The sequence below is a fragment of the Macaca fascicularis genome, chromosome 10 (assembly GCF_037993035.2).
Source record: "Macaca fascicularis isolate 582-1 chromosome 10, T2T-MFA8v1.1".
In the NCBI taxonomy this organism is placed as follows: Eukaryota; Metazoa; Chordata; class Mammalia; order Primates; family Cercopithecidae; genus Macaca; species Macaca fascicularis.
Window position 1 is genome coordinate 57,338,815 of NC_088384.1, and position 14,044 is coordinate 57,352,858.

The following is a 14,044-nucleotide window of genomic DNA, read 5'->3' on the forward strand; positions in this document are numbered from 1 at the left end:
TTTCAGTCTTTCACTGTTGAGTATGTTGTTAGCTATTGGTTTTTAATATATGGCTTTTATGATGTTGAGGAAATTTCTTTCTATTTCTAGCTTGAGCGTTTTTCATCAGGGAAGGTGTTGAACTTTGTCAAGTGGTTTTGTTAATATCTATTCAGATGATCATGTGGAATTTCTTCTTCATTCTATTAATGTGGTGTATTACATTGAGATTTTGTTGTTGTTGGACCATCTTGTGCTCCTGGAGTAAGTTTCACTTGGTCATGTGTGTCATCCTTTTAATAGGCTGCTGATTTTGTTGAGTTTTTCTTCAATATTCCTAAGGTATATTGGCCTGTAGTTTTTTTTGGTAGTATTTTTGTCTGGCTTTGGTATCAGAGTAATGTTGGACTCATAGAACTGAAGAGAAGTGTTCCCTTCTCTTTAATTTTTTGGAAGTGTTTGAAAAGCATTCTTCTTTAAAAGATTGGGTAGAATCAAACAGTGAAAGCTATCTGGTCCTGGCCTTTGGGAACTTTTTGACTACAGATTTGATCCCCTTGCTAGTTATAGTTCTATTTAGATTTTATATTTCCTCATGAGTTAGTTTTAGTAGATTGTGTGTTTGTAGGAATTTGTCCAGGTTATCCAAATTGTTGGTATACAGCCTGGAGGAATAAGGGTGACCAGGGCATAATGTCCTGACCCTGCCCTGATGGGGTCTGAGCTGCTGCCTGGGGAGCTTTGCTCTCTCCAGCTCTGGCTCCTCCAAGCTGCCAGCATTCTTCTCCCTCTGGCTGAGGCTGCACGGTCACCAGCTCCAAGAGCAGCAACCCAGCCAGGGGCTTAAAGCTGGCAGTGGGGACTCAGAGGGTACCTGCCCTGCCCCTCCCATGTGATTGCAGGCTGTAGGGTTGCCCTGGGAGGCTGGAGGTTGTCACGGCCTCTAATCACGGTCCTGTCTTCTAGAGTCCCTGCTCCCCTCAGAGCCACCTTCGAGAAATGGCTGGTGGATGGTGTGGGGCTGCAGTGGAAAGGGCCTCCTTGCAGTCCTTGGCTCCAGGCTCTTGCTGGAGGTCAAGGGAACAACTTCCAGACAACGGCCAGGAGGGTGGGTCCACTCAGGCTGTGCCACTGATGCTGTGGCCACCACCGGGAGTCCCCTTGCCTGCTCTGAGACTAGTTTCTGTAGCTATAAAATGGGCACGGTAACACCCCACCCGCTTGTCCTGTTTCGTTTTTCTTCACAGCATCATCAGTACCTGATAGGAATTACCTGGTTAACTCACTCGCTGCCTGTCTCTCCTGCCAACGGTGGCAATTCTGTGAGGTCAGGGACTTTGTTCCTCAGAGCATGCCTGGCATGGTGCAGGGAACAGACCAATGGGCACAGTGAACACGTGGATGTGGCGAAAGCTACTGGACGGCAACGTCTGCGTGGCACGACCCGGGACTGACGGGTCTTCTCCAACTTGCAGGGCGGCTTTGGGATGCTGGAGATGTGTGTCAACTCTGTGCACTACTACCCCCAAACGCAGCTGGAGCTCTACAAGATCGCCGTGGACGCCGGCTTCCTGCGGAAGTACTTCCACCTCATCAGTGGTGAGGGCTCCCTGTACAAGCTCCCTGCCTGCAGGGAGCCCGGACACACAACCTCTGGGCCTGTTAGATGACTGGGCAGATTGGAGGAGTCCAGGGTAAGATCTAGGAGCAGAGACTTGTGGTGGCATCAGTCACCCCTCACTCATTTTCTGCTGAGTCTGGATTTGGCTTGAGAAACTTCTCAACCCAGCCCCGAGCAGCCGCTACCCACCTGCCAAAGTGAGTAGGAGAAGTGAAGCCGTTGCTGGTGAAGGCAGCATCTGGGGCGGCCTGACAGAGGCAGCGGGGCTGGGGAGGAGGTGGGAGGAGGGTCGCTCCAGGGACCTGAGCTGCAGGGAGGATTTGCCAGTGCCCACTGGGCCCCCTCCCCATCGGTCGCTCCTCAGTTCGGCTGTTCCTTGTCCTCACCAGGTTCAACTGTGAGGACGTCTGCACCTGCCCTCAGGTGTCCGTGTCTCAGCAGTTTGACTCTGTTCCCTGGAACTCCTTCAACTGCGACATGCTGAAGACCCTGTATGACTTCACGTCCATCTCCATGCACTGCAACAAGTCCTTGGCCATCTGCTTCCAGGTGTGCTGCCGTGGGCGTGGGTGGGGCACACAGTCAGGCATGCCTCATGGGGGGCCCCAGTGTGGGGTGATGGGACTGCACTCCAAACTGCTGACAAAAGCACTCACATGAGACAATTGGAGCAAGTGCCAGGTAGTGACAGGCCTAGACAGACAGACAGCGGCGGGGGGTGGAGGGAGGGAGGGGGAGGAGGGGGGGAGAGAGAAGGGAGAGGGGGAGAGAGAGAGAGAGAGAGAGAGAGAGAGAGAGAGAGAGAGAGAGAAAGAAAGAGAGAAACAATAACAAGGCCAGGAAGGGAGGGCAGACACCCTCTCCGGGTGACACCTCCACACCAGTGCCAAATGCCAAATGCCGGTGGTGTAAGCAGGGCGCACCAACCTCCCACAATGATAAAGTGCCCATGTTCTGGCTGGGTCCAGGGTCCTGGGATCCAGGGTCATTTGGAACCTGTGGGAATGGATGGACAGCATGGCATGGGGCATGGGTTCCGGGCCTTCAGTAGATTCCCTTCACCCTCTTGTTGTCGGGGTGGAAGGGAGACTTCAGGTGAGCCTGGGCAGCACGGGTCACCCTCATTCTTTCCAGGGCACAGTCCCTGCTTTTCACAAAGTCCAGCGAGACCTAGGAGCAGAGGTGGGGATGAGGGTCGCTCGCTGTTGGGTGGGTGCGGGGCTCACGCCTGCCTGCTTCTCTGAAGGAGGGTGACTTCCCCAGACCCGGGCAGGCACAGTGGCTGGAGCAGCACCAAGGCTGGTGGCCAGTCAGGCTCGAATTCCTGAGGCAGGGGCGGCTGGAGTAGCCTTCTAGACAGCTTGGTCTCTGCATGCTCCCCATCCCACACCCTGGCTTGGCCTCCCGAGCAAGCCCTTGGGAGCCAGTCAGCCCCAGGTGCAGGTGCTCTTAGGCAGGAAGAGGGTGTCACGTCCAGCCTGGCACAGCTGGTGACGCTGGGCACTTTTGCCATAGCTGCTCTGAGGAGGGCAGGCCGGGCCACTCAGGGAAGCCTTTCTCCCTGTACAGCGATTAAACCCAAGGCCAGGGCCACAGGAGGGAGTCTCGGGCTCTGCTCTGGGAGTCAGAGGGCTCCTCCTTGTTCCTGGCAGCTAAGGACTGGATGAAAAAATGAAAAAAAAAATTTTTTTTCTGTGTCAGGAGCTTTAGGAGTGGCACTTCTGAGCCATGGGTGCACCTGCAGGGCTGAGAGCTCTGAGCTGCCCCCCGCAGGCAGGCAGCATGGGCAGCTGGTGGCCTTCAGATGTCCGCAGGGAGGCACAACTCAAAGCAGGCACCTGGCCTTGCTAACAAACACCCACGAGTCTGAAACTCCTTCCCCGCCTCCGAGCCTTTCCCATCAATGAGCAGGTTTCCCTATCTTAGGAAGAAACCTCTGTTACCCCACTTGGGCACTTGAAAATGTTTAACAGCCAGCTCTGGGGTGGGGCGGGTGTGATTGTCGTGTTGGACCGTTTCCATGGTGCACATGCTCTGGACAGCCCGATGGAGGGGGCAGGAGACGTGCACCGGCTCTGACCGCATTGACTGGTCCCCTGGCTGCCTGTCTGGATGCCGTTTAACCTCGGCTTCCCTGGTCACATTGGTTATAGACCCATCCCTGACTCCTGAGAAAGGCGAGTGTTACTGTTCTTTGAAGAAAGGGCAATGGAGCCTCTACTCCCCAGCCCACGCTGGCATGGAGCCCATAAACTCGGCTTTGGCTGGGCCCCAGGGCGGTGACCCCTGGGACCGTGGCCCCAGGGCTGTGTCAGGAGCCCCTGCCCACTGTAGGAGCCACGCCATCACAATCCCTGCTTATTAAGTCCCCACTCTGGGCAGTTGCTTGTATGACAGCCCTGCATGGCAGGTGGGTGTCTGTCCACATTTTATAAATGAGGAAACGGAGGCTCCAAGAGAGGATCCTTGTCCAAGGTCACAAAGCAGGTAAAAGGGAGATCCCAAAGGCTGGTGGCATCAACTGTGTCCTGAGCCTCCCAGCTCCACCGCCAGACAGCTCCATGGGCTGCCACTTCCCTATGGCTCCACAGGACCATGGCCTTGCCCGAGGCCTGGCGGTGTCCCGTCCCGCTTGGGCCTGCAGTCTGGGCTTGCACATGGCCTGCAGCTCTTGCTAAGGCTACTCTGTCTCCAGCCTACCCCCCCTCATGGCTTCTCCCAAGTGCTCCCTCCCTCCCTGATTCCCTCTATGTGTCCAGCAGGGGCTCAGGCTGGAAGGCTCTGGAGCCAGGCCAGCACCTCCCAGCCTCACTTAGGGCTTGGACCAAATATCAGATCGCTCCCGTGGAGAGACGTGACCCTCCTCACTGGCACCTCTACTTCCAAGGGCCAGAAAGATGGGAAGAGGAGGTGGAGGTAGAGAGCACCCCTTCCCCTTCTGGGGAGGCTGCCCATCCCCTGCCTCACCATGCCTGGCCTCCCAGGGCTGTCCTGGGACTTGCTCCTGGGGGCAGTGCCTGCTCTTTCCAGCCTGCTCCTGCCTCCTGTGGCCAGGGGACAGGGTCATCTGGTGGGTGTGGGGTTGCCTGGAGTCAGGGGTGTGTGGGGTGAGGAAAGAGGAAAAGTTGAGCTGTTTGTCCAAGCTCACATACTTAGCTGGCGGAGATAGAGTAAGGAATGACACCCTCCAACTGACTCCTTAGTGTGAATTTAACCTCCATGCTATACAGCTTTATGAATTTTGCAATAAACATTCACTTTTAGAAATCTTTCTTACATTGAAATTCATTATAATATTAATTACATGGGATATGTTTATGATGTAATATATACTGTTATCTCAAATACTAAAACAGAAAACAATCCTGGAGATACATTAACTATGACTGTTGCTGGGTGACAGTATTCTAGTGAATTTATTCTTTGTATTTTTGTGCACTTTCTATGTCTTCTCCTCTGGTACACATATATTATTTCATAAGGAACAAAACACAAAAATGCTTTTACCTATTGCTTTATGACTTAGTTCAGTCTAGCTAAAATATTAATTACCTTTGATGGCTGTACAGAGGATGGTGGAAACTTGTGACATCTTCTGTTGTTTTTAAGTAGTTTTATAATACCAAGAACAAAATGACTTATGTAACTAGGCTCTTAATAAATGCTAGCGAAAGGGATAATTTTGCTGTAATAGATAACTGTGGCCAGCTGTACACTGTTTATTCTCAAGGTGAACCACATTGTGTAAGCCCAGTTTGCCTAGTTGGTGAAACCATTATAAGTATAGAGATATTGTTTGGGAGTGACTCTCATCAACCAGTTAAGAGATAGTCCTGAGGTTGTATTTGTAAGTGTGATAATAAGTTGAGTTTTTATCAAATAACAAATGCAGTGTTTTTGCTTCCGTGATTTATTTTCCTGATAACATTATTAACATTTTTCATGCAGAAACAGAATTTGCAAGCACATTATATTTTTTAAGTTTTCCAGATTGTTATAAATATTCTATTAATTATTGTGAACCAATACAGTGCTATGTGAATCCGTGAATAAAACATGCTTTAGGATAACATAAAAGGATAAATTATGAGGAAATTTAAGTTGACATGTTCAAAATTAGATGCGTAACACTCATCGTGTTTCAGCCAGCTATTTCTACTCAGCATATGTATAAATAATAATCTAAAGACAGTTGTAATCCTTTCTAGGAAACATTGCACTAGAAGTTTTATTGAAAAGCCTATACTATATGTGTTAATAAACGTGTTTAAATTCAATTGAATTCTAATGATGTAAATATTGTGTTAATATATACAGAAAATTATAATGAAATAGAATTTGTAGCTTTCAAATTATAATTATAAAAACATCAAAAAATGTTATTAAATTGAACTAAGCTTAATTTTTCTTTCACCTAGAAAGTAACCAGTGACTAATGCATTCCATAAAAGTACACTCTGCCTTGAGAAATTTAGAGTTTTACTAAATGTCTGCCATACATAAAAAATATTTATTGAGGCCAGGCGCGGAGGCTCACGTCTGTAATCACAGCAATTTGGGAGGCTGAAGCGGGCAGATCACAAGGTCGGGAGATCAAGATCATCCTGGCTAACACAGTGAAACTTCGTCTCTACTAAAAATACAAAAACAAAATTAGCCTGGTGTGGTGGCAAGCGCCTGTAGTCTCAGCTACTCTGGAGGCTGAGGCGGGAGAATGGCATGAACCCAGGAGGTGGAGGTTGCAGTGAGCTGAGATCATGCCACTGCACTCCAGCCTGGGTGACAGAGAAAGACTCTGTCTCAAACAAAAAAAAAGAAAAGATTTTTTTTTCTCCACATTCCTGAAAATATTAGGTATAATTAAACATCAATTTTTAGCCGTCTCCCAGAAAAGAGACAAAAAATTATGCAGTATTTCATGGCTTTTGTTTTTCATTATTTGTAATTGATTTCTTTATTCAACTAAAAAAGGATTAAGCACTTACTGTGTAGTAGGCCAAATACTACATGTTGGAGACAAATCAGGATCCAAAATATGCAAACCTCTTATGTCAGTTCTTTGGCTTGGAGATGTGCTATTTTAAAATTGTTTCTTCTTTTATGTATAGATTTATTTTTAAAATAATATAGTTATGGTTTATAAATGATTAAAAAATAGTTTCTAAACTTTATTTCTTTGTAAAGTGTTTACATTCACTTAAATATTTAAAATGCCTAGAAAAACCCTTGGTAGAAATATTTCAGCATGTTAAATATATCATTATGTTAAAAATTATATATCTATTGCTACTTTATCAAAACTTTTTATCTTAATTTGGGTTTGTGTTTTATCAAAATGCCTTTTAACATGTAAGCATTTGGGCAAATCTTAATGTATAAGGTATGATTATTAAACTATACTTTTATTTTCTTCTGTAAACCCCTCTCAAGACTGCTATGTTGGCCAATACATTCACCAATTAATTTTTTTTTTGTTTTTTTTGTTTTTTTTGTTTTTTTGAAATAGAATCTCTCTCTGTTGCCTGGCTGAAGTGCAGTGGTGCGATCTCGGCTCACTGCAACCTCTGCATCCCGGGTTCAAGCGATTCTCCTGTCTCAGCCTCCAGACTAGCTGGGACTACAGGCACACACCACCACTCCCAGCTAATTTTTGTATTTTTTTTAGTAGAGATGGGGTTTCACCATGTTGGCCAGGATGGTCTTGATCTCTTGACCTCGTGACCTGCCTGCCTTGGCTTCCCTAAGTGCTGGGATTACAGGCGTGAGCCACCACGCCAAGCCTCCCAATTAAATATTTATTACAGGCCTATTTAGTTTTTATTATTGTTGCTGATGCTATTGTTTTATTATGCGTTAACCTCTAATTTTAGGAACTTTTATTAAAGAATAAATTTTTTTTCAAAATGTTTCAATTTCAATAATGAATTAGCCATTGCTGTAAAACAAAATCTCCTAAATATCAGTAACTTAAAACAATTTCTAACAATTACATATAAGTCAAAAGATCACATGCACAGCTCTTGAAAATTTCTACTCAGTTCTCTTAGAAGCTGGCAATTAACTGTGGGTCATGTAAATGGTCCTGTTGATTTTGTCTGGACTCTCTTAAATTTTGTGTTGGTAAGCTGGCTGAGCTAGAATAATCCCAGTCGAGACTGCTGGATTCTTCACATAGTGCCAGACAGAATACTTTCCAGTTTATCTGTGTATTTGTATGAACAAAACAGGTACTGTTTTTCTTTCTTTGGGCACTGAGTTTCAGAAGTGTTGCTATGCAGCAACCACTGCATCAGAAATTGTTCTAGTGTGGGATGCTGCCATAACAAAAAATCTAAAATATTTGGCATTCACTTCATAACTTTTAGTGGACAGAAGTTGAAAAATGCAACAAGGTCTGTCAGTAGTGAAGGCTGTAAAATGGCAAGGGAAATGTTATTGGAGGATGATAAAATGGTAACCTCTGGCGTGCAGTAGCAAAGCAACTGGCACAACTACCAGAAAAGTTGAAACATGGAAGCTATATGAAATGAACATTTGAGTTTGACTATAGGAATGCCCATGTAAAATATTTAAAATGTCAGCTAATTGCTCCTAGCTGTGTCTGATAATTGCAAGAAAGAGATGAGCCTGAAGATGATGGCCAGTTTGTACTTACAATGTAAAAGAAATAGAAAGAGGTCAGGTCTTATTAGGTTAGAAAATATCTTCTCATTTGCAGCTTCTCAATCCCCCCTCAAGGGCAGAAAATATTTCTTAACATTTAATTTGAAAATCACTTAACATAGTGCCTTGTGTGTATAGTAATAGAATCTCAGTTAGTAATTTTTAAAGAAATTAATGTAATGAGTCCAGACTTCAGTTTTTTAACTCCAAAAGGTGAAAATGGAAGCAAGACGGGATGAGAATTTTTTGAAGTCTCTTCAAATATGTGAGACATAATTCTAGCTCCTGAATGCAAAGATGTCTTGGATTTTCATTTTGGCTTTGTCTCTTCTGGAGCTTCATTCATTCACTCATTCATGCACTTTTTCAATAGACATTTATTAGGACTTTCTAGTATAAAGTGGTCAGGATAGAAAAACATGTAAAATTCAACAGCTTGGTATTATGCCTAGTGTATTCTAAAAGAGAGAGAGACAATCATGCTGTAAGAGCTCAGACAGAAAATTGAATGTCTAGCTGTGCTTCTGAGTGTCAGAGCAGAGCTAAATCATACATTCGGTGCAATCACTGAATACCCCAAAGAGGACTATGTCAAGCTAGAATACTGTGTGAGTTTTCATCTTAAACTTTTATTCAACTTTGCCTTAGAATCCATACATAAATATACAAGTTGACTTTGCTATAAATATAATTTTTAAAATTATAAAAATAATTGTGACCTTTTTAAAGGCATAGCAGTGTGGAAGAACATGCAGAAAAAATTTTACTTTAGGAATAAATAAATATATCATACAGGAAGTAATATCTGTGTTCAATTTTGTAGCATGTAGTAACATGCAGAAAGTAGAGCATAAATATATGTTAGTTACTGTAAGTACCATTGTATATGTTAGAAAGCTGAAGGAGAGAGAAGATAAGCATATAGTAGAAGAAAACAGAATAAAAGGTAGAGTCTGGATTTAAACTGGCAGTAAGATTCAGGAATCTTCTCATAAGATATAAAGCTAAACTATTTTTTATTGATCAACATAGTGTATTCATCTTGTATGCAATAAAAACCTATTCAAGATTTTGAACTGGGATAGAATACAATTATATTTGCATTTAGAGCAGCTGAAAGATAAGAAAATCAATGAGAATAATTATGCAAAGTTAAAGCAAACATGAGTATTTGTATTATCAAAGACAGATTTCACACAGTTTTCTTCCTTTTTTTTTTTTTTTCTGTTTTAGAGCGGTGACAATTTGGGCAGTAAACAAAGATTTCTAGTCATAGGCTTCTATAAGACAGGTAAAGAGTAGCACCACTCCCCAAATAGTGAAGCACAAGAGGACAAAGAGTTATGAAGAAAAGAAGGGCTCAGTTTTGGAGACATTGCATTTGAATACTGAGAGTATCAGACCATGATTGAAGGAAAGACAAAAATACAGAGACATCAGCTTGGCATGCGACCACTTTGCCTCTAGTAGCATTTCATGCTTTGTAAGAGGTACAATGAGAGGCCAACTGAAACCACATATGTCTACACTTTAAAATGTAGGGTGAGCCAGAAGTAAAAGATACGTCCTTTCAAAATCTCAAGCCATGTGTTTAGATTAAAATGATGATCTATTGTTAGTGACACAAAGTAAATGACAGAATAAAATAATTCTCTTAGGAGAGATTTTAAAAACTCTATACATCAAACATTGCTTTTCTAAAAATAAATTTAAACCATAATGTCTAGCATCCAGCCAAAATAATGAGGACCTTTAGTCTACAAGTCAACATAAATAGGAAACAAAAGACAGGATAAACAATAGAAGAATTCAACAGGAAAATTTTTGCGTTTATCAGACACATACTATAAAACAATCATGCTTTTATTTAGAGTGAGATAGAAGTCAAACGGGAAAATTTTGGCAGAAACCTGGAAACTATGAAAATTGACAAAGACTTTGAAAAAAAATAGAAAATATACATCATTGGGAAATTACCTAAAATTTAAGGAAAATAAAAAGAATCATCTTCATAAATGTGTGTGTCATCTTTGTGCAGCAGGTCAGTTAATCTTCCCTGTACATTGCAAATGTTACTGTGTGTGCTGTCAAAGCAAGTACAAAAGAATAATCTTAACATTAATAGAGAGAAAAAAAAAAACATGAACATTGTAGGAACAAGTCACTGAAAGCTGATTTTTCAACAGCAACAATGGAAACCGAGGAAGATTTAAATATCTTCCATTTGTTGATGTAACATAATAGCCAATTAAAAATTCTATGCTCACTAAATTTAATTAAGACTAACATGAAATAAAGGCATTTTTCTGACTTGTGAAATAGAGTTGTGTCGTTACACTTACACAGTGCTGGAATTTTCTTTGAGGAAAGTGTTTAATAAAAATGTTAATTTATGTTACATATAAGATAATTTTTAGATTATTTTTTCTTGTACCTATTTTGGTAAATTTTAACTTTCAACTAATTTGTAAATTTCATCTGAAATTTCAAATTTATTGGCAAAAATTATTCATAATATCCATCAATGTTCTTTCATTAACTGTAAAACCTATATGGATATCTCCTATTTTGTTCAAGATATTGATAATTTGTTTTCTCTCTTTTGTTTCTAGATCCATCTTGGGAGGTTTTGTAATATCATTCTACAGCTGCAAAATTTTACTTTACTGATATTCTCTACAGAATATTTGTTTTCTATCTCAATGCTTTCTCATTTAAATTTTTTTCCTGCTGTTTTTCTTTAAACTTGAACTTCTCATCTTATTTCTGACTTTTAAGCTGACATTATTGATATTCAAGCTTCACTTACTTCTAACATAGGCACTTAAAGCCACAAATTTCTGTCACCTGTTTCTTTACTTAAAATAAAGATATTATTAAGTGCATACAAAATTTGATTATATCTTCTTGTTGAAATGACCGTTTTATAGTTATGAAATAGTTCTCTTTAATGTTTGTCACATTTACTTTTCTGAAGGACCGCTTGATCTTTTTTGTAATAAAGACATGTCAGTTGGTTTGTATATGTTTGCTTCCAACCTACAGCATTGCATTATTTAACAGGTATTCTTCAAGCAATAAGTAGTTGCATTTACTTTTAATTCAATCTCATAATCTGTGTTTTGGTTGAAGTAGTACTGAATCCATTTACATTTAATTCAGTTATTTACGTATTTTGGTTTAGGTCTGCTATTTTATCACTTGTTTTCTCTATGTTCTGTTTTCTTCCTCTGTGGTTGATGCTGTTGTTTTTAGGTGTTGTTTTGTTGTTTTCTCCTTTCCTATCATTTTTTTCTCCTTCTGCATTAATCAAGTTTTGGTTATTCAACTTTCTCCTTTACTAATATTTATCATAATTGTTAGTATCACCATATTTAGCAAATACCTCGTAAATTACCAAATATATGTATATCTAATTTATCTTAAATGTATTCTCTTATTATATTAAAAAATACAACAATTTCCATTTATTTCTCAGTGTTGCTTTTTTTGTCATTTTACTTTTAAATGTATTATAAACTCTACAAGATATTTCTATTGTTTTGTTTATTTGTTTTTTTGAGATGGAGTCTTGGCTCTAGCACTGTCACTCAGGCTGAAGAGCAGTGGCACCATCTGGGCCCACTGCAACCTCTGTCTCCTGGGTTCAAACTATTTTCCTGCCTTGGTCTCCCGAGTAGCTGGGATTACAGGCATGAACCACCTCACCCAGTTAATTTTTGTATTTTTGGTAGAGACGGGGTTTCATCATGTTGGCCATGCTGCTCTTGAACACCTGACGTTAAGTGATCCACCTGCCTTGGCCTCCCAAAGTGCTGGGATTAAAGGTGTGAGCCACCACACCCAGCCTTGCTGTTGTTTAAAATGTAAACAGCTAATGTATTTTGATATTTACTCAATTATTTTATCCATTCCAGAGTGGCGTATTTCTTTTTACCTCTCCATTCTTATATTAAATCATTATTTTTTAACTTGAAAACATGTTTACTATTTCTTGTAAAGGAAGAAAACTGTTTAATAATTTCCTCAGCTTTGTTAGAAAATATTCTTACTTTAATTTTTGAAGATAATTCAAAATAATTCTCCCAGTTATAATTGTGAAGGCATCTTTCTATTTTTTTGTGTCTTTCATAGTTTCTGTTAAAAGTTAGTGATTCTTACTGTTTTCTCTAGTTGCTTTTAGAGATTTTCTCATTGTCTTTGATGTTTGTTAGTATTATAACAGTCATTTTGTTTGTAATTGTGATTGATATGGTTTGGCTCTGTGTCCCCACCTAAATCTCATCTGGAATTGTAATCCCCACGTGTAGAGGGAGGGAAGTGATTGGATTATGGAGGCAGTTTCCCTTATGCTGTTCTTCTAATAGTGAGTGAATTCTCATGAGGTCTGATGGTTTTAGAAATGGTAGTTTTCCCTGTGCTCTCACAGGTTCTCTTTCTTGCCTGCACCTTTTCAGATATGCCTGCTTCCCCTTCCCCCATTATTGTAAGTTTCCAGAGGACCCCCAGCCCTGTGGAATTGTGAATCAATTAATCCTCTTTCCTTTATAAATTACCCAGTCTTGGGAAGATCTTTGTAACACTGTGATAACAAACTAATACAGTGATTTTATTTGTTTTTGAAATATGCTGAACTTCTTGAATCTGTTGATTTTAAAAAATCAAATATAGAACTCTCTTGACTATTATTTCTCAAAATAATGCTCTGTCTCATTATCTTTGCTTCTCCTCTGGGAATCCAATTACAAGTAGATTTGATTTACTTCTTTTCTTTCTTTTTTACTGTTTCATATTTTTCAATTTTTATTTTTGTATTTCTGATTCTTTTTTATTTATTTTGTATATTTTTGCAATCCACCACTTTCTTTTAACATTTCTTTTACTATTTCAATTTGCTATTTTTATTTTCTTTACCGAGTTTGTTTTTATATCCAGCAATAATGTATTAACTTTTGTTTTTAAAATATATATTGTACTTTTTTATATATTCCATCTTATCATTTATTTTGTACATCTTTCCTTTCTTTTAAACATTATTGGCTAACTGTAATGTCTGGATCACCTCTGGGTTTCTTTATGTTTATTATTTTATATTTTCATTATCAATCACTTTATTCTGATTTTCTGTATATGTTATAACTTATTAATCTACATTGCTGAAGATATATTTTAGAGGCCTTTCTATAACTAATTTTGGCTTATTTTTTCCTGGCAGATAGTTAAATTTCTGGCAATTCTCATTAATTCTACCAATGCCTTGGTATAGTTATTTTTTTAAGGAAATATGAAAGGGTTTTTTATGTGATTGGTTTGTGGTTTATTTGCTTTTTTAACCCCCAATAGAAAATAGCCTTTACTTCTAGGGTATAACTGTAATGCACCCTCAAATGAGTGTCTGGGGTGCTTGAGGAATCTCTGCTCTGGCTAAGACCAAACCTCTGCTATATTCTACTCTCTGTGCAATCGCTCAAATCTTCTCAGGTGCATTCCGACCAGCAGCTGCTCTCTACCAGTCTCTTCAGGTGTCACTATGTGCACATGTAGTTCAAAAGACCAAAAAAAAAAAAAAAAAAAAAAAAATTCTCAAAATAAAAGGAAAATTCTCTTAGTTTTCTGGATTTCGTTCTCCTTGGCTTCTTGCATCTGGTACCTGAATCCCAATCTGAAGCCACCTCAACTGTCTGAAATTTGATGTTTGCCTTCTTTGCGTGGGAAGATTATTTATATTTGCTCCTATCTCCCTACATTTAAGTCAGGAAATATTCCTTAGAGAAGCTGAGA

The 14,044-nt window shown here is 40.4% G+C and overlaps 1 non-coding gene across 1 annotated transcript; it reads right to left on the bottom strand.

Annotated features, from left to right (window-relative positions):
* Positions 1 to 10,256: 10,256 nt before the first annotated feature.
* LOC135965810 (U6 spliceosomal RNA) lies at positions 10,257 to 10,363 on the bottom strand. Its single transcript, XR_010578923.1, has one exon. It is a non-coding gene; the product is annotated as a U6 spliceosomal RNA (small nuclear RNA).
* Between the last annotated feature and the right edge of the window lie 3,681 nt (positions 10,364 to 14,044).